Source organism: Macaca thibetana, chromosome 7, assembly GCF_024542745.1.
Source record: "Macaca thibetana thibetana isolate TM-01 chromosome 7, ASM2454274v1, whole genome shotgun sequence".
NCBI lineage: Eukaryota > Metazoa > Chordata > Mammalia > Primates > Cercopithecidae > Macaca > Macaca thibetana.
In genome coordinates this window covers 15,229,850-15,248,514 of record NC_065584.1, presented here as the reverse complement: position 1 = coordinate 15,248,514, position 18,665 = coordinate 15,229,850, and the positions used below count along the sequence as shown (strand labels likewise).

The window sequence follows — 18,665 nt, the reverse complement described above, 5'->3', positions numbered from 1 at the left end:
AAAAAAAAAAAGATCAAGCAGTACCACACATGCAGAAACATACATAAAACATAAATGTTAAATATAACAAGTAATTATAAAGTAAAAACTCATGTCATGATCACTCAAGTCAAGAAGTAGAGCATTGCCAGGCCCCAAGGAGCTTTCCTGCAGGCATCCTGCCAATCGCACCCCTCCGCTTCCCCCGGTAATACCATCCTGACCTAGACATCATCTCTGCCTCGCATTTCCTAAACTAGGTATAACCATTTTAATTTTGCCTTAAGAAAAACTATATGTAAATGGAGTTATAGTAAAACACACGCACACACACACATACACACACTTACATTTTTGTGTTTTATTTATTTATTTTTTGAGACAGAATCTCACTGTGTCACCAGGCTAGAGTGCAGTGGTGCGATCTCGGCTCACTGCAACGTCCACCTCCCAGGTTCAAGTGATTTTCCTGCCTCAGCCTCCCAAGTAGCTGGGATTACAGGCACCCACCACCACCATGCCTGACTGATTTTTGTATTTTTAGCAGAGGCCATTTAGCAGTTTACCATATTGGCCATGATGGTCTTGGTCTCTTGACCTCATGATCCCCGCACCTTGGCCTCCCAAAGTGCTGAGATTATAGGCGTGAGCCACTGCGCCTGGTCTGTGTTTTATTTTTTTAATTATTATTATTTTAGGGACAAGGTCTCATTCTGTCACCCAGGCTGAAGTGCAGTGCACCATCATAGCTCACTGCAGCCTCCGACTTGTAGGCTCAAGCAATCCTCCCTCCTCAGCCTCCCAAAGTGCTGGAATTACAGGCATGTGCCACTGTACCTAGCCCTGTGTGTTTTCTCTACTCAGCACTATTAGTGTCCATGTTTTCACTGTTGCTATAGTTGATATTCACTGTGATTATTTCATACAGTGGGATACTGTTCTATTTATCCATTTGCAGTTAGATATTTGGGTTGTGTCCTCTCTGGGGCTAATACCAATAATGCTCTTACAAACATCCTGTGTACATGTTGCCTGTACACATGCATCCATTTCTGTTGGGTAAGACCTAGAAATAGAATTGCCCGATCATGCTGCCAACCAGTTTTCCAAGCATTTGTATCAATTTACATTCCCTCTTAATTGCACAAAGAAGGGAGGCTTAATGACGCATTGCACATCCTCCATCTGGTTGGAGTCATTTGCCAGGTTGGCCCAGCTAGTAAGCGACAAACTCCGTCCCTGGATCTGCTGTCTCCCTTTCTACCCACCACACAGCCACGTTACCACGGAGGCTCCTCTCAGGGTTTCTACGAGACCAAAATCTTGAATATGCCTAATTCGGCTGTGCAGCGTTTATCCTTGCATTTCAGAGGACAAGACACTCCATGTGCAGAAGAAATTAGAATAAGCAGTCAAGCCTTTTAAATGCACGTTTGAAATGAAAGGGAACAGTTTAATCTTAAAAAAAGGAGAGGATATTGCCATGTTCTCAGCGAGCACCCAGAGCCTCTGCTTTCAGGTAGACAAGAGCAGGATGTTCAGGGTTAAACTATGCCAACTGTGCCCGTGGCTGTGGAGCATTGCAGAAGGCTTTCCTGCAGTTGGCATCATTCCCCACACGTTTCTCATCTCGAGGATGTTGACCGATTATGTAATAGAACTTTTTTTTTTTTTTTTCTGAAGATAGCATTTGAAAGTGCAAAACTGTTCCCTGTCCTAGCTAACAACATTGTTTTTTTTGGAATAATCTTGGATTCAGGTATTCTCCTTGGAAAGTGTTCTGGGGGTAGAGAAGCAAGGTTGGGAAGGGAGGGGCTTGGGAAAGTGTGAAGGAGGGGGCAGCTTGATGAACTACTTTGAACCATAAGGTCTCAGCAACATGAGTTTCTGGTTGCCACCTAAGTCACCTTGTGAACATAAAGCAACGGAAGGTTGAAATGGAAAGGAGAAAAAAGGAGGAGAGAGGCCCTTTGAGGGCAAGGACAGCCTGACTAGATTTGTTCCACCAACACATTAAAATTTGACTTTTGCTAGGTGCTGGAGACAGCAATAACATAAAACAGAGTCCTTGCCCTCGTGGTGTTACAGGAGAGAAATAGTGCACAAGCGTACTGTTTGGTGGGACAAAGAAAGCAGGGTGATAATTACAGAGTGTCGGGAGCAGAGAGGTGCGATGCCTCGACTTTGAGTGGGGGTGTTTGGGTGGGGCAGGATGATGGGTGCTGGTGTGGGGTCCGGTGATGCACTTGGCTTGAATGGTATTGATTTTGAGGTCTCTATGGATCCTCCAGAGAGGAACATGTGTCCAACTGGTGGTTGGAAATGGAGCTAAGGACATCAGAGGAACGGAGCCTGGATATGGCATCTCGAAGGGGAGGCAAAGACAGCACCTTGGGAAGCACCCTATTCTGGTGCCCAGAGGAGGGCCCCTGAGTGATTCCTGGCTCCCAGGTGGTGCTCAAGAAGTATTTGTTGAAATAATGAATGCTGATGGTGACCTGGAGCACAAGGTCAGAATAGGTGCAGTCCCCTGACAGAGCATCTTGGGGATGAGTACTGGAACTTTCCTTTCTTGCTTGCTTGCACTAAAATACAAACCCCGGACCCCAGCTTCTCTGTCTAATCCCGGCCTGAATCCTCGCTGACCTCAGGGGCCTCTCGGGTCCCTAGACTCTCTACTCCCATCCAGGCTTTTCCTCCCTGGCTCTTTGGGGTCTTCGGAGAGAGCTTTGGAGCTCCATTTCCAAGATGCCTGAATGGAGGAACCTATGCACCTGCGGCCTTCTGGCCCTTTCTTGTTGCTCTAACCCCTGTGCTGCTCCCTCTCTCACCCCGCCTTTCCCCTCTGTCCAGTTCCTCTCCTGTCAGTTCCCCCAGTGTTCACCTCTTGCCACTCTGCAGTGGCCTGGGAGCTGGGTAGATGGACCAGTTGGGCAGGTGTAGGTTGAACTGAACTCTGAGATTCATATCAAGCCATTGAGCTAATAAGTCTGCTTGGCAGCTGACACAGATGGGCATCCATAGAAGGGATTTGAAGGGTCATGGAAGAGATGGCTTCTAGCTTATGAGCTGCCGGGGGATGGACATTTTGGTTAAAAACAAGGGATGTGTTTTCTGAAGTCCACTCACCGTGTCACAGTGATCCCCCCGAGGCAGCACCAGTGTGCCACATCCTGAGTCTCCCGTGTCACCATGCACTCCTCCTCTGTGAACGTCTACAGTGCTTTTCTGGTGTCTGGGCTTGTGCTGGGCCAACACATTTTGCTGAAAAAGTTTTGCACAAGGAATGTGCAGAGAGATGCGGCGGCTCCGGGTGGGATCAGGCATGCTCTTCAGACTCAGTCAGCCAATGCTGGATGCCTTCTGGATGCAGACGCCGTGCCAGCAGGTGACATGCTGCAGGGAGCACCCGAGAAGAAGAGGTGCTCAGCCTGCCCAACTTCTCTCAGCTTGCCTCCTCCCTGCTTGTGCCAAGCCCTAGTTAATGAAGCTTGGAGCATGCCAGTGGGTTTTAAAAACTAATGACCAAGAGGAAGGGAAAATTCCTTACACTTTTCAGTCATTTGACTGCTTCCCTCTTGGGTGGGTGCCACACTGTGACATGGAGAGCATGACTCAGACCGACTGCTCAGTTCCAGCCCGTGCCTTGAGGACCAGCCTTTCCCACCAAGTCACAGAGGTCATGCTTTTAGGACATGAAGACCAACCAGGTCAGCTTGGGGCTGGACATGGAGTCAGGGTACGGTCAAGGCTGATACTGAGCGGGGTGCCTAGACACCTGCAGCCAGAAGCAAATTCACCCCCATGCTATTCCAGGCCAGCCTGTGTGCCATGGTCCACTAGCTACCAGCAGATGGCCAACGGCTGCCCCTTGCCTGGCACGCCTCAGACCTTTAAGGCGCTTGATGATTTCACACTGTGTTAACAGTCCAGGTGAACAGCACCCAGCGGTTTGCCAAGCATTGCATGTAGCTGCCGGATTGACCTTCTGAAAGGTCTTGCTCTCCACATCCCTCCCTTTACAGGCTCACGCCTGTAATCCCAGCATTTTGGGAGGCTGAGGCAGGCAGATCACAAGGTCAACAGATTGAGGTCACCCTGGCCAACATGGTGAAACCTCATCTCTACTAAAAATACAAAAATTAGTGGGGCATGGTGGCGCGCACCTGTAGTCCCAGCTACTCGGGAGGCTAAGGCAGGAGAATCACTTGAACCTGGGAGGCAGAGGTTGCAGTGAGCTGAGATTGCGCCACTGCACTCCAGCCTGGTGACAGAGCAAGACTCCATCTAAAAAAAAAAAAAAAAAAGAAGAAAAAAAATAAAAGAAAGAAAGAAAAAGAAAAAAAGAAAGCAATCTCAGCATGGCATCTGTACTGCCGCTCGCCCTGGCCTCTGCTGCCTGGCCCCCATCACTCTGCCCTCGGACGTCCCATCTGTGCTGACCCACGCAATGCCTCCTGACTGTAGCACCTTTGATTGCTTGTAGGGTTGGCCGTCTCGTCTGTCCCGGCATCCTCTGTAGGTGACTCTTGCTCCCCTCCAGAAATATTCCCCCCACTCTCAGGCAGTTAGTTATTCTGTTTTTCTACTTCTGCTTTCATGACATAATTAGATTATCATTATTAGTGTGTCATATAATTAACTTATCATAATTAGCTGTCTTTCCAGACACACTGTGAGTGCCTCAGCTCACCACCCAGCCAGTAGCTGGCATGGGATGGTTGCAAACCTTTATAAAATGGGTCGAATGGGATCATGGCTAACTCTTTGGGTGACCCCCATCCTCTCTGCTAGACTCCTGGGGGCAGAGCAGGGTGGGAAAGAAAGGAGGAAGCAGGGCAGCTGACAGTCACAGAGGGAAGGGAGGTGGGATGGCTGTCCTTGAGGGCCATGAAAAAGAAGAGACAGAGAAGGTACAAATAGTTACCTGTAAACACACTGGATAAAAACAGTTGTATTCACCATCAGCAGCAGCTGTGCAGGGCAGAGGGCGGAGACGGGAGGATGGTGACTGTGGGGACCCGGGGTGACTTTGGAACACGCAGCCCAGTGGAAAATGGCCTTTCCTTCACCCTGAGAGCCCCGTGGTCACGGGAGGCCGGGAAGTGGGAGGGAGGGAGGCACAGCCTCTGTCCCTCTGCCTGGTGCACTCATCCCTCATCTGTCCATGGCTGGCTCCTCGTCTTCCTTCAGGCCTCACCTCTCTGATCACCCAGAGGATCTCAGAGCCTCTCTATCCGTCACTCCTGGATGACAAACTGCATGGGTGACCAAGGCAGGTGACTCCTGCTCCAGTGTAGCCAACAGAATCTCAAGCAGGTCCAGCACGGACTGGGTGCCTCATTAGTGTTTGCTAAAGGAAGCTCGTCGCTTGCCCTCCTCCCTGCACCCCAGCAGCCTACTTGTGGTCCCAAAGGTGCCATGGGAGCCCCATCCTCCTGCCTTGCCCCTGCCCTTTCCACTGCCCAGACCTTCTCCCTCCCTATCCTTCCAACTGAGCTTATGTGGTGCCCCCCACCCCCACTTGAAGCCTTCCTGGCTACCCTGGGTCTGAAGCAGACTCTCCTCCCTTGGCACATTCAAGCCACTGGCACCACCATCCTTAAAGTCTGCCCAACTCCCACTGCCTGGCTGCCTCAGCCCTGTCTCCAGAGCTCCCGGAGGGCAAGGACTGTGTGCTGTCATTGGCTCATGTTGCCTGGCACACACTGGCATTCACTGGGGAAGAGTTTGGGTTAAACCTGAATTCACCTCACCAGGCGATTGGAGCATTGGTGAGACTGGGTCTGCAGGGCAGCTGGGGCTCTTAAAACACGGCCATTCCAAGCCTTGCCATGGTCCTGGTCGTTGTTTTAGAGCAGAGCCTTCTGGATGGGCCCTTTGGGTCACATACAGGCCTTTATATCTAGTGGGGCCATCCCAGAAGGGCTTAGGTGGACGCACCAATCCCCGGGGACCAACCTCAAGGTCTCTGCTGCCTGAGCCCTGGCATTTACAAGGAAGACCAGGAGGATCTCCAGGTGCTGGTCTGTGCTGCCTTCCCTCAGACCCTCCCCCTCTGTGGGGACCCATGGTGGCTTACCTTACAGTGTGACATGTTGGTGACAACCAGCCAGCCTTTTCCCCAGGGCCTGAGAGTCACCTGTGGTGTGTGTGCTGGGACACTGAGGTCCCCAAGCAGGTGACTCTAATGGCCACTCATGTTCATTTTTGACCTACTCTGTGTGTTGGCCACAGGTCTTGGAATTTCCTATATGTTAACTATGAATTCTTACAAGACTTGAGAAGACTGAAGCAGAGAGTGAGAGAGTAATGTAGTCGCCCAAGGTCGCAGGGTGTAAGTAGCAGAGGCAGGATTTGAACTAGGCTGTCTGGCCCCAGAGCCCACCTTCAAACACCACTCTGTGCTGCATGTACTAAGCATCTGCCGTATTCCAGGTGCTGAGAGCAATAGCTTAGAGCTGAGAGCTTACTGTGCGCAGGCACGGTTACAAATCCTTCATGTGTGTAAACTGGGTTAATCTGGACAGCCTTTTGTGGGATAGGCACCATTATATTTCCATTTTTCAGATGAGAAAGTTGTGGCACTGGGAAGCCAAGTGACTGTGACAAAGCCTGGCTGGAGTGGAAAGGGCTGCTTGCTTTTCCTGCTAGATGTGCTGCCTGGGTGCCAGACACCCTGGCCTTCCCCTGGGAGCACCCACACCAAAGGCCAAGCCTCTGGGAAAATGGCGAGGCAGTATTTTCAGGGGGCATGGTCCTGCTGGTGTACCAAGACCCCTCTGGTGGGCAGATGGTCCTGAGATGATGGAGTTGGAGTCCATCCCCTCCAGCAGAGGAATTTGACAGCCAGATGCTCGGGATAAACAGCTCTGGTCCCCGGCCAGAGGGACAAGGTCACGGCAGCCTTGTTCAGCCAGGCGCGTTTGCAGGTGGCTGAGGGGTTGTTGGAAATAGGGATGACCTTGCGTCCTCCAGCAGAAGAGAAGATATTGATTGGTGTTAGATTTTACTGGAGTGTCATGCACAGGGCTACCCTGCTATTTCATTGCTGAGGGTGGAACCTCCCTGCCCTGAAATAATACCCTTTGCTTTAAATATCCTCCGCTGAGGTTTGGAGCTCAGAAATAAAACAATGGGGCCAGAACCACTTTGGAATGTCTTCAGGAATTGCTTGGGTGACAAAATCCACACTGATGTGGCCTAACCTTCTGTCGGCTGGATAACGAGGGGCAGGGGGATAATTCTCACTTCATGTTTCTGTGTGGGTTTTCGAAAGTGTTTTCTTTTTAGATTTTTAAAATAACGCTGGAATAGGCAGGGAAGGGGTGATTACATCCATTTCTTTTCAGCTCACGGCTCAGAGAGCTCGAGCGACTTGCCCAGGGTCATACAACTAGTACGGGCATGCCGGGACTAGAACGGGGGGTCAGGGCCTTCCTGGCCCTCCTGGCTCAGGGCGAGGAGTGTGTTTGCTGCACAGTTTTTGGGTGGGACATTCCAGAAGCGGAGTGAGGGAGCAGGTGGACGCCCTGGGTACCATCCAGCAATTCTTGGACTCCTCATTTATCACTTTACCACCTTCTGGTGCAGCAGAAGGACAGGAAAAACTGCCTTCCCCGTTCAGAGGTTGGGAAATGTCCTTTAATATTGATCACATAAAACCAGAGTGTGTCCAACACGCCAGCCTGAGCTCTGCGCTGTTCAAGGCTAGAGACCGGGGCTTATGCATCCAGTAGCTCTTGAGCTCTCACTGGGTGCCAGCTGCTATCCTAACTGTGTGTATAACTGTGTATTAACTCACTTAACTCATGCTAAGCCGAGCGATATGAAATGATATGACAAGCAAACCAAGGCAGAGGGAGACCAAGGTTGCCCGGTTAGTAAGCTGCAGAACTGGGATTCCAACTTGCATACCCAGACGTGCCCTTACCCCACACAGTTGGCAGAGCCATGGAGTCAAGTTTTGTTTATCCTGAGGTTGGTCCCTGGCCTAGCTGGGAAGATGAGATTTGAGGTCGTGAGCTGACATGCTCTGCCTGAGAAGTGAAGGGGCATCAAGAGGGAGAAGATGGTCCTCCATAGGAGAAACAGAGCTGGAAAAAGAGGGTGGCAAGCCTCTCAAGGAGAGAGGCTGCCCTTCCTACAGGAAAGGATCAGGGCGGGTCAGTGTGGCTGGTTGATGTCTGGATTCAGGTGGTGCCCTTACGCCGTAACGACTCCAAACCCTCAGTCGCTGTCTGTCTGTGAGGGGCTTTGTGGGTTGGAGTGCTTTGGAGGGATGGAAAACAGAGGAGGCAACATCACAGCGTGGAGGGCATCGTAGAGAACGGGAGAAGCCAGTATTCGCTGCCTGTGAGCTGCAGAGTGGAGAATGAGCATTCAAGAGAGGCAACGTGGAGAAACAGAAGCGCTTGGAGAATTGTCAAAGCATATTTTTTAAAAAGTTAAACACATAATTCTTATACAAATAGTGAGCATGTGTCAAAAGGCTTATTTAAGTCATTAATGAGGGAAGCAGCAGGATGACAAACCTCGTTCTAGGAAAGATACGGGAAGCAGACATATCTTATTAGTGAAAAAATGTTGGAGTGAGATTCCTATATTTGATACAAAACCACTAATATCCTCACATCCTACAGCAATGAAACCATAGCCTTTGGGATTATCTTTTATCCCTCCAGACAGAAACAGTGGGCAATTCATTACTTTCCAAGAAGTTAATGCCTGACTTTTCACAGTCTGAGTCACTATCAGGAAAAAATCATGAAAGCTACGTTCCCAGGATAGCTTCATGGCCCTTCACTGGGTTTATAAGACGGGGGCTCCAGTATGGCGTTGAAAGGACAGGAGACATCCATCTGCCTCATTTTGGAGATTTGGATAATTTTTTTTTTTTCCTAGCAGTCTTTGGAGACATCTGGATGGAGAGGTCCCTCTGAATTTCCTATAGTAAATGGGTTTCGGGCCCTAGCTGTTATTTAAACATTGAAGAACACAGGCTCACCACTGAAGGTAATGGGTTGAAATTCACCCTCATCTTCGTTCCTTCTCAGAAGCCCATTACAGGAAGAGTGAAAGGATTTTTTTGAAAAGCTAAAATCCAGAAAGACAAGAAGGATAAAATATCAAGACTTTTGGAAGCTGGAGAGCAGAAGTATGGAAAGTAAGTCACCCCAGACAGCTGCTGCAGGAGCCCTGAAGGTGGAGCCGGGAAGCCAAAAACAGGAGGGCTGGTGGAAGGTCAAGGTTGAGGCCTCCTTCCCCTCGTCTAGGCAGCACAACCAGAATACCCTGCCTCACCCAACTTTGGCAGAAAAAGAGGGTTTACCCTGGAGAGAGGGAAACTGAGGGTCTGTGGAAGAGGGGATTAAGGGTAAGTGCACCCCTTCCAGTTCCCTCCCCCTGCTCGGCTCCCTCCCACTTCTAAGGCAGAAGAGCTGGCAGCCAGTTCTGGACCCGCAGAATGTTCTTCTCTAGGGAGCCCCATCATCCTGAGGGAAGCTCTAAAGACCCTGCCTCCAGAGCTGCCCCCTGAAACAGACTGATCACCCCACAATGAGGCCGTCAGCCCCAGGCCCACCCACATGCCCACAGTGCCCAGGCAGCTCTTCCTGCCTCTTACCTGAAACCAGGTGGTCAAGACTCCCCAGGCAGACAGGCAGACGCCCCAGGCAAGGTCTGACTTGGTGAGTCCAAGACAATCTGAAGGAAAGCAACTGGGAGGCAACTGACTATGCAGGGAGGGAGGTGAAATGTAGGGGGCAGTCATGACTCCCAGCATGAAAGTAGAATTTGCATGATTTGTGTAGCATTCATGCCAGGGTGTTCGGCATGGATGTAACCATGAGGACATCGCTCCTATGTGGAGCGATCTACAAGAAACTGGCCTGGAGACTTCAAAGATGTCAATGAGAAGAAGAAGAAGGTTGGATCGACTCTAGAAGAAAGGAAACTATGGAGACAGGACCACCAAATGTAATGGTTAGATCCAGAAATGGAAAAAATAATGTGTTTGTAAAACATATTTTTGGAATAATTGGAGAAATCTTAATATGTGCTGTATGTGAGATAATGTTGAATCAAGAATAAATCCCTTGACAGTCCTACTAGTGTGACCATAGGGTGCAAGCACAGTTTCTTGACTCGGGCACCACTGACAGTTTAGGCTGGGTCGTTCTTTGTGGTGGGGGCTGTCCTGTACATTAGAGGATGTTTAGCAGCGTCCCTGGCTCCTACCTGCTAGATGCCAATAGCATACTCACCCCGAAGTCTTGAATAAAAGTATCTCCACACATCGTCAAATGTCTCCTTTGGGAGAAGGGGTTGCATGTTTGTCCTTGGTTGACTCATTGGTACAGAGCAGAATATTCTTGTCCTAAGGAGGAGAAGATACTGAAGGATTTAGGGTTGAATTACATAATGTCAGCAATTTACTTTCAAAATGGTTTAGCAAAAGAAATATGTAATATAGAGAAAGTAACTATGGTCAGTATTTATTAACTGATGAGCCTAGGCAAAGGGTATTCATTGTATTCTTTAAACTCTTCTTTATGATTGAGAAGTCTCAAAATAAGCTGATACTAAAAAATTGTATCCTTCTGGTAAGAGATAACTTTTAAAAAATTGCAAAAGAGAACCCATAGAATTTAAACACAGTTGAAGAACCCCAAAAAAGGATTGAGATAAAATTGAGAAAATCTTCCAGAACATAGAGCTAAAAGACAAAGATTTAGGAACAGGAGATGCCTGAACCTGACACACATTAACTGTGTGACTTTCGAGTCTGGCCTCTGTGGATTTCAGTTTCTTTGCTGGGAGGATGGAGATCATAATTTCTGTTCTGCTTCCCCAACACATGTAAAAGGCATTGCTATTATTATTATTGCATGCTTTTCGCTGACCCTTGGGAGATACCTGCTTTCTGTGAATGGTGTTCATGTACTTGTCAACTAACTGCATGTATTCACTCACTCATTCATTTACTCATTTGAGAAACATTGTTTAAAAATATGTATATAAATTAAACATGCTTTTATCAAAATAAAAGAAGGAGAGAAAGGATGAGAAAATTTGAGGGTGAGATAGGAAGGTTCAACATAAGCATAATAAGAATATTCTAGAAAGAGAAGACAGGAAAAACTGGAAGGGGCAGTCATAAAAGAAATTCAAAAACACTTAGAACTGGATTTCCAAGTGACAAGCCCATTAAGTCCTCAGAAAATTGGATGAAAATAGGCTTCATTAAGCCCTCTTGTGGGAGTGTCACCCGTGTTTAAAAAAGTGTCTAGAAGTTTTCTGAGTGGGTAGAAAGAGGTCACATACAAAGGATCTAGAACCAGAGCAGCACCAGACTTCTCAGCAGAGAAGTCTGGATGCTAAGAGGCTGTGGTGACTCCCTGGAATTCCTCAAAAAGAGTTGTTCCAGCTTGGAATTCCCTGTCCAGCTGAACCTCCGATCACGTATTAATACAAGAGATACAAATTAGTTAGACAGATAGTAAAGACAAAAAGTTCCCGGCAAAACTTTCCCTCTAAGAAAAAGCAGCTCGAGAAATTACTTCCTTTCTGACCACACACGGCTCAAAGAAATCACTTCTCTTCTAAAAAAGAACAGTCTAAAAAAGTTGGACTATAAACATAAATAGCTCCAACACAGAAAGAGAGCTTCCTGGATAATCAAATTTCATACACATACAGTAGGTCCCGATAAAAACAGTGGACCTTAATAAACACATCCCTTTCCTTTTACAAACACACTGAAATAAAGAAACTGAATACACAGAGCAGTGGGGATACCTACAACTACAAAAAGATACCTGGGACCAGACACGTCCATCGTGGAAACTCCCCCTCCCCTTTTCAACACATACATGGCAGGAGAGAGAGAAACGACATAAAATAACTCAGACAAAAAACCCACCTACATAATAAAAAAGTGGGGTAGAGATGGCCAGAGAGTCCACTCTATACAGGTGACATACCCGGTTCTAATCAGTTTTTCACACCGTATATAAATAAGATATCCCCCTCCACTAACTCATTTATAAAAACCCTGACATTTTGCTACATTATGCCACCCCATTCGAGACCCCTCTCTGTAACAGAGAACTGTTTCTTTTCTTTCACCTATTAAACTTCTACTCTAACCTCACCCTTTGTGTGTCCACATCCTCAATCTCCGTGGCCGTGAGACAAAGAACCTCAAATGTCACCCCAGACAATGAAACCATTTCAGTACAATGGCAGAATAAAGACATTTTGAGACATGCAATGTCCCAAGGTCTCAAAATGTACCGTAGAATCGAGGTAGCATAGCAAACACCCATTTCACACTCTTAGGTCTGCTTTGCAGGTGGCCCTTGGGGCTAAGCTTCTGTGACGGTGCTGGCCCTTTCTCAAGCACCAAGGCAGGGGCCGTGGCTGGGAGCCTGGACACAGCCTTCTGTCTTCTCTCCCAGTGGCCTCTCTCTCTTGTCTGTACCATTCATCAGACACTTACTGACCACCCCCCTGTGCTGGGCTCTGGTTCCTCCCCTTGGGGGACTCCTGACCTATTATGGATGTGGGATAGAGGGAAACACAGGTGATGATGAGATTCCAGCCAGCTGCAGTGAGGAAAAAACTCTTGGATCTCTGGCCTGCATTTTGAAGGGGTTGTGGGGAGAGGAGCCAGCCTGCTCAAAGGCATGGAGACATGAACCAGTACTGAGGTCACATTTGGGGGTTCCAATGTGTTTAGGTTTTCTCCCAGCCCCTGGGACCTGGGTCTCAGAGTGCTTGAGTCTCACCAGACAGACTCACCTTCCACGCCACTCCCTGACCCAGACTGAATAAATGGGAACAGGAGGGTGTGGGAGTCCATGGCATGGCCGGCTCTAACATTGACTGGCTGCCGCCCACAGACATTTGCAGCTGGTGGCCTGAGCCTGACCCAGAGGAGAGGAGCGTGCCTGAGCGGTCCCTGGGCTGGGCGTGGTGGGTATGTGCTCAGTCCCTGGGGTGTCTGAGAGGTAGGCAGAGAATGGGCAGGGACTTCTCCCATCAATTATCCTTTATGTACTGGTGTGTCAGGGCCCGAGCACACACCTGACTCCATCGGAGAGCATGGGTTACAGAGCTGGGATGGAACAGCATCACATAATCCAGGTGCCTCAGAGTCCATGTTTTCTAGCAAAATGTGCCTGTGTCTCCAGAATCGGAGGATCTAGCTTGAGTTCTGCTGCTCAGCTCTCTCCCTTGGGCCTTCATCAAGCCTCTCAGCCTTGCTGAACTTGTCCCACATGTGTCAAGTGGAGATGATGTTGACCTCCAGGTTTTGAAGACATGGGTAGGACATTGTACATCACATTACATTTGCACCTTGCTAGGCTTCTAGAACAGAAAGGGTCGCTGTTGTTTCTTTCTTCTTTCTTTTTCTTTCTTTCTTCTTTTTTTTTTTAAGAGATGGAGTCTTGCTCTGTCGCCCAGGCTAGAGTGCGGTAGTATAATCTCAACTCACGGCAACCTCTACCTCCTGGGTCAAGCAATTCCTGCCTCAGTCTCCTGAGCAGATGGGATTACAGGTGCCTGCCACCAAGCCCAGCTCATTTATATATATATATATGTATGTATGTTTTTTAGTAGAAACAGGGTTTCACCATGTTGGCCAGGCTGGTCTCAAACTCCTGGCCTCAAATGATCCACCTGCCTTGGCCTCCCAAAGTGCTGGGATTGCAGGCGTAAGCCACCGCGCCTGGCCGGTAGCTGCCATTTCTAAGAAAAATGGAGGCCCCGGGAGGAGAATAGCTTTGGCCAGGTCCAGCCCGAGTTACAGTGAGCTGAGATGGGCACCTGAAGCAACAGGCTCCAGCCAGCATCCGACCCCTCCTTGTCATGGGCTACGGCCCCTATTGTGCCTCATTCACTCAGAAGAGTTTTATGAAATGTCCTCTGAGTGTGAGCATTTTTAGACTCTGAGATAATGATTTTCCTTTCTTTTATACATCCGAACAACTCAGGACTGAGGGGAATGTTTTGGAAATGATCTGTCTCCATACCCAGTGGACTCTGAGGACGGGGGACGGTGATCCCTGTGGGTTTGGACGACTACACATCAGATTTTCCTAAAGAAAAAGAACGCTCTTCAGTTAGTTGTGTGTGCACTTAATCATTTTAGCCTTTTCTTCCTGTTTTTTAAACAAACACATTTTATTATGGATAATTTCAAATAAGTATAAAATTAGAGGTAATAATGTAAGGCCCCTCCCCACAGTCTAGTAATCACCCAGCTTTGACGGTTGTCAACTTGTCGCCAGTCCTCTTTTATCAATGCTTCATCTACTCACCCCCTTCTCATATTATTATTTTGAAGCAAATATCATAACTATGTCAGTCAGTGCATATCTCTAAGAGACTCTTTTTCAAATGATATAGCCACCATATTACATACTATTATTGCACCTGTTTACCTTGGCAAGGGAGGCCGCAGCCAAAATGCAGAGAACTCCAGAAAGTTCTTTGCTTTTGTGCTTCTCTGTGTCCAGGTACTAGAGATCAAAGCATGGTTCTGGGGACCATTAGGAATGATTTTGGCACTGCATGATTTTTGTGACTGTTACCTCACTGTTCCTGAGGCAGGCCCCCATGGTGCCTTTCTCCATCAGCTAGAGGAGATGGTGTGGTTCCCACGCAATCGAGAAGACCAAGGCTCAGACCAAGAAGTGACTTGTCCCTAGGTCCCCCAGGCAAGGCCAGATCCAACCCAACGTCATCCTGAAGGACCCAGCTGTCTGGTCAAGGGTTTGCAAACAGTCCCTTGGAAAGCAGAGTAAAGTCACAAAGCTGATTGTAAACGGAAGCTTCTCTGCGGGCGCTCTTCCATGTCCATGTTAATTCCAGAGCCGGGTGCCTGTCAGACGGGCACTGAGCACCTCCTCCACAATTTGCAGAGAGCTCAGGGATTCCAGAAAAGTCTCTTGCAACCATTCCCACTCCACCTTTTCTTTCTTAACTCTCAGCACCACCAGTTCTTGCTGCATTTTCTCATGATGCTCTGCATTGGAGATTGGAGTCTGAATTTTATATTTGTGCCCTTGGTATATTAAGGCTTAAAAATAGAACATTTCAGCATCCTATTACGCAACTATAAAGTTAGGGAACCTTTAAATGTTGGATACAATGTTTTGCAATTTGCTCACTTGACCTATTTTTTGTTAATAGATCTTTAATTCTGTTTAAACATTTACTCTTATCTTTTAGTTTTATTAAATTTTGAATGCATATGTGTTTTTGAGTCCTCTGGGTAACAAAATGTCAACAGATTAAAGAGGCCATTTTTTCATTGCCTGGCAGCCTGCAAAATTATAACAATAACCTGGATCTGATTAGAAACAAGGCTATGCCCTCTGTCTTCACTCTGGAACTTCTGATAGCAAGACCAGGGAAACAGGATAAATTAAACCAAAGACTAGATTCCCTTCAAACAGTTCCAACTTTTTACCCAGTTGTCTGAGCATTGAGCCTGCTAGGATGAAGTATAGTTCAACCCTTTACTCCCATGAGTAAGCTAAAGACCTCTTAGAATGAAGTTCATTGAGTGTTTTATTAAGAGACAGTTTGGAAGATACCATTCATATCTACTAGAATGGCCTTGACTTAAAAAACAGCAACAACAACAAAGGAAAATAGCAAGTGTTGGGAAGGATGTGGAGAAATTAAGACCCTCGGACAGTGCTAGTGGGAATGTAAAATGGTGCAGCTACTGTGGAGAACAGTTTGGAGGTTCCTTAATAAGCTAAACATGGAATTACCGAATGACCCAGCAATTCCACTCCTAAGTATCTGCCCCAAAGAATTGAAAACAGGTGCTGAAACAAAAACTTGTAAACAAATATTCATAGCAGGATTATTCCTAAAACCAAAAGGTAGAAACAATGTCCTGGTATCTGTCAGCTGATGAATGGATAAATAAAATGTGCTATGTCCATATAATGGAATATTATTCAGCCTTAAAAGGAATGAAGTACTGCTACATGCCACAACATGGATGAACCTGGAACACATTGCGCTAAGTGAAAGAAGCCAGAGGGGAAAGGCCGCATACTGTATGATTTAATTTTTATGAAATGCCCAGAATAGGCAAATCCATGGTGACAGAAAGTAGATTGGTGTTGTCAAGGGCTGTGGGGGAGGAGTGCGGGGCTGTAGTTGGGGAGTAACTGGTTAATGGGTACAGAGTTTTATTTTGTGATGAGGAAAATATTTGCAACAAGATGGTTCTTCCCAAAGGTGATGTGTGCTTAAAAAAAAAATGGTGCTGATGGTTGCACAACATTGTGAATGTAAAAAATGCTACTGAATTGGACACTATACAATGACTAATTTCATGTTATGTAAATTTCACCTCAATCAAAAAGAGAGACCATTTGGAATCTCATAACACACTCACTATTTCTCCTGTTTGCTATGAGGCCAAATAAGTGAGTTGGGGAGAATCTGCAAGTGGGCGTTCCAACAGGGCCATATGGTGCAGTGGCAGAATGAGCTCTGGAGCAAGGCAGACAGGGGTTCAAATCCTGGCAAGCTCTGTGATGCGGGGCAAGTTACTTGGCCTCTCTGAGCCTTGGTTTCCTTATCTGTAAAGTGGAGCTGCCTATAGAACCAACCTCACAGTGTTGGTGAGGAGACAAAGCTCTTAAGGTCAGCCGTGAATGGATTCAGTCTGGCAGCCTGGGTCAACTCTAGCTGCCTCTTCTGCAAAAGGAAGAGTGGAGCCCCTGCCCGGCACCCCCTTGTCACGTGGGTACAGGAGCTAATGTGTGCTCCAAGCCCATGCATGTTCCCAGGCCACGTGGAGGCCGCCGGGGGCAGCGTGGAAGGCGACTGGTCTTTCTTTCCACTGTGATCTGTCCATGGTATTTTGCATACAGAAGTCTGGGCTGGGGCTGGCCAGGGCCCCTGAAGCCCTTCACCAGCTGACCGGCTGGCGCATACCTGTCCCTCAGCCCCTGCTGAGAGGTGGCAAGTGTTCTCTGAGCCCAGCTGGGGCAGACAGGTTTTTCCATGCAGGGATTATCCTAGCAGCTCCAAGATCAGCTGGTTAAACCTCCTTTATCTCAGGTGTCTGAGGTTTTTAGGTTCCTGGGATTAAACTCCAAGGCAGTGATTGGTTCTCAGTCACCTCACTGGGAATTATTGGCAATATCTGGACACATTTTTGGTTGTCACAACCTGGGGCGAGGCAGGGCAGGGGGGTTGCTAGTGGTATCTAGTGGGTAGAGGCCAAGGAGTCTTTTAAACATCCTACAATGCACAGGCCACACCCCAGGACCAGGAACTATCTGGCCCAAAAGGTCAGCAGTGCTGAGGCTGGGAACCTTCGTCTGAGTGAACCTGTGGTCCTGGAAGCTCCCCGTGAGGGATCATTGCTCCCAGTGCCGTGTGCATCTCACCAGTTATCCCAGTAGCCTGGTGGGTGTCTCCCCACCTCATGGATGAGAAAGGTGAGACCCAGGAGAGATGAGTAACCTGTCCAGGGACCCCCAGCTGCCTCATGGCAGAGCTGGGATTCAAACTTGGATCTGCCTCACTGGAGAGCCTGTTTCCTTAACTGCACATCAGTAAAACAGGGAGAATTATACACGTCAAGGCCACCTTATGAAGACCAAATGGTAGAAGATATGTTTTATTTAGATGGACCCACATTTACCCAGTTCCAGTGTTACCTGAGAGCTGTGTGGAGTGGTCCTTGCTCATGAAGTGCCTAGAGCGTGAGGGAGGCAGACCTTGAGCAAGTCGATGAAATATGCTATGCCAAAGACTAAAAGCTGGAGGGAGAACTGTTTGCCCAAACTGCGGAGATGCCACCCTGAGGTGAGGGTTGAAGACAAGACGCGGTACCCATGTAGGAGAGCGGTGGGAAGGGTTTTCTAAGAACATGGACCAGCAGGAACAGGAGGCAGGAGGAGAGAGGTGTGGCTCCCAGGCCGAGGAGGGTCCACTCAGAGGGACCTCATATGCTGTGCAGAAGGGCTCGGGCCTTATCTTGAGGGTGAGAGGGAGAGCGACAGGGTCAGGGTACATTCTAGATCGGACATACTGGCTGCTGTGTGGAAGATGGATCTGAATGTGCCAGTGGGCTAGGCTGTCAGGAGACCCTGGGCAAAAGTGAGATGATGAGGGCCCAATGGCTGAAGCAACAGGGATGGAGAAAGGGATATATCTGTGGAAGAGGCAGCAGTTGAAACAGGCAGAACTCAGTGATTGGTTTGCTGAATGAAGGTGAGGAAGAAGGGCCAGGGGTGACTCTGGCCACCAGCTTGGGGAAGCAGGGTGTTGATACCTAAGAGAAAGGGGGGACACTGAAGGTCTGGAGGTGGGAAGAGGGATGAGGCGTGGAGTCTGAGCTGCCTGTGGGACAAGCAGGAGGGTTTCTCTAGCACGAGGTTGGTTCTGACCTCAAGAAATGGGTCTGCTTGCAGCCAGCTGCCTTCTCTCATCATTAGAGTCATCCACGTTGTTGCGGGTGGCAATAGTTCACTCTTTTCTATTGCTCTGTAGAATTCCTTGGCACAAATGCACATGTGATTGGCTTGTCCGCTCAACTATGGAACATTGAGGTTGTTTGCAGCTATTATGAATAATGCTGCTGTGAGCCTCCTTGTCTGTGCCTTCTGAGGGCCCTGTGTATTATTTTTGTTGGGTTC

At 48.1% G+C, this 18,665-nt stretch overlaps 2 protein-coding genes across 3 annotated transcripts in view; both read left to right on the top strand.

Annotated features, from left to right (window-relative positions):
- Positions 1-18,665, top strand: part of RIN3 (Ras and Rab interactor 3) — a 768,425-nt gene that overhangs the window by 431,571 nt on the left and 318,189 nt on the right. The gene's annotated exons all lie outside the window — the stretch shown is intronic.
- Positions 1-18,665, top strand: part of SLC24A4 (solute carrier family 24 member 4) — a 177,013-nt gene that overhangs the window by 36,583 nt on the left and 121,765 nt on the right. The window lies entirely within an intron of this gene.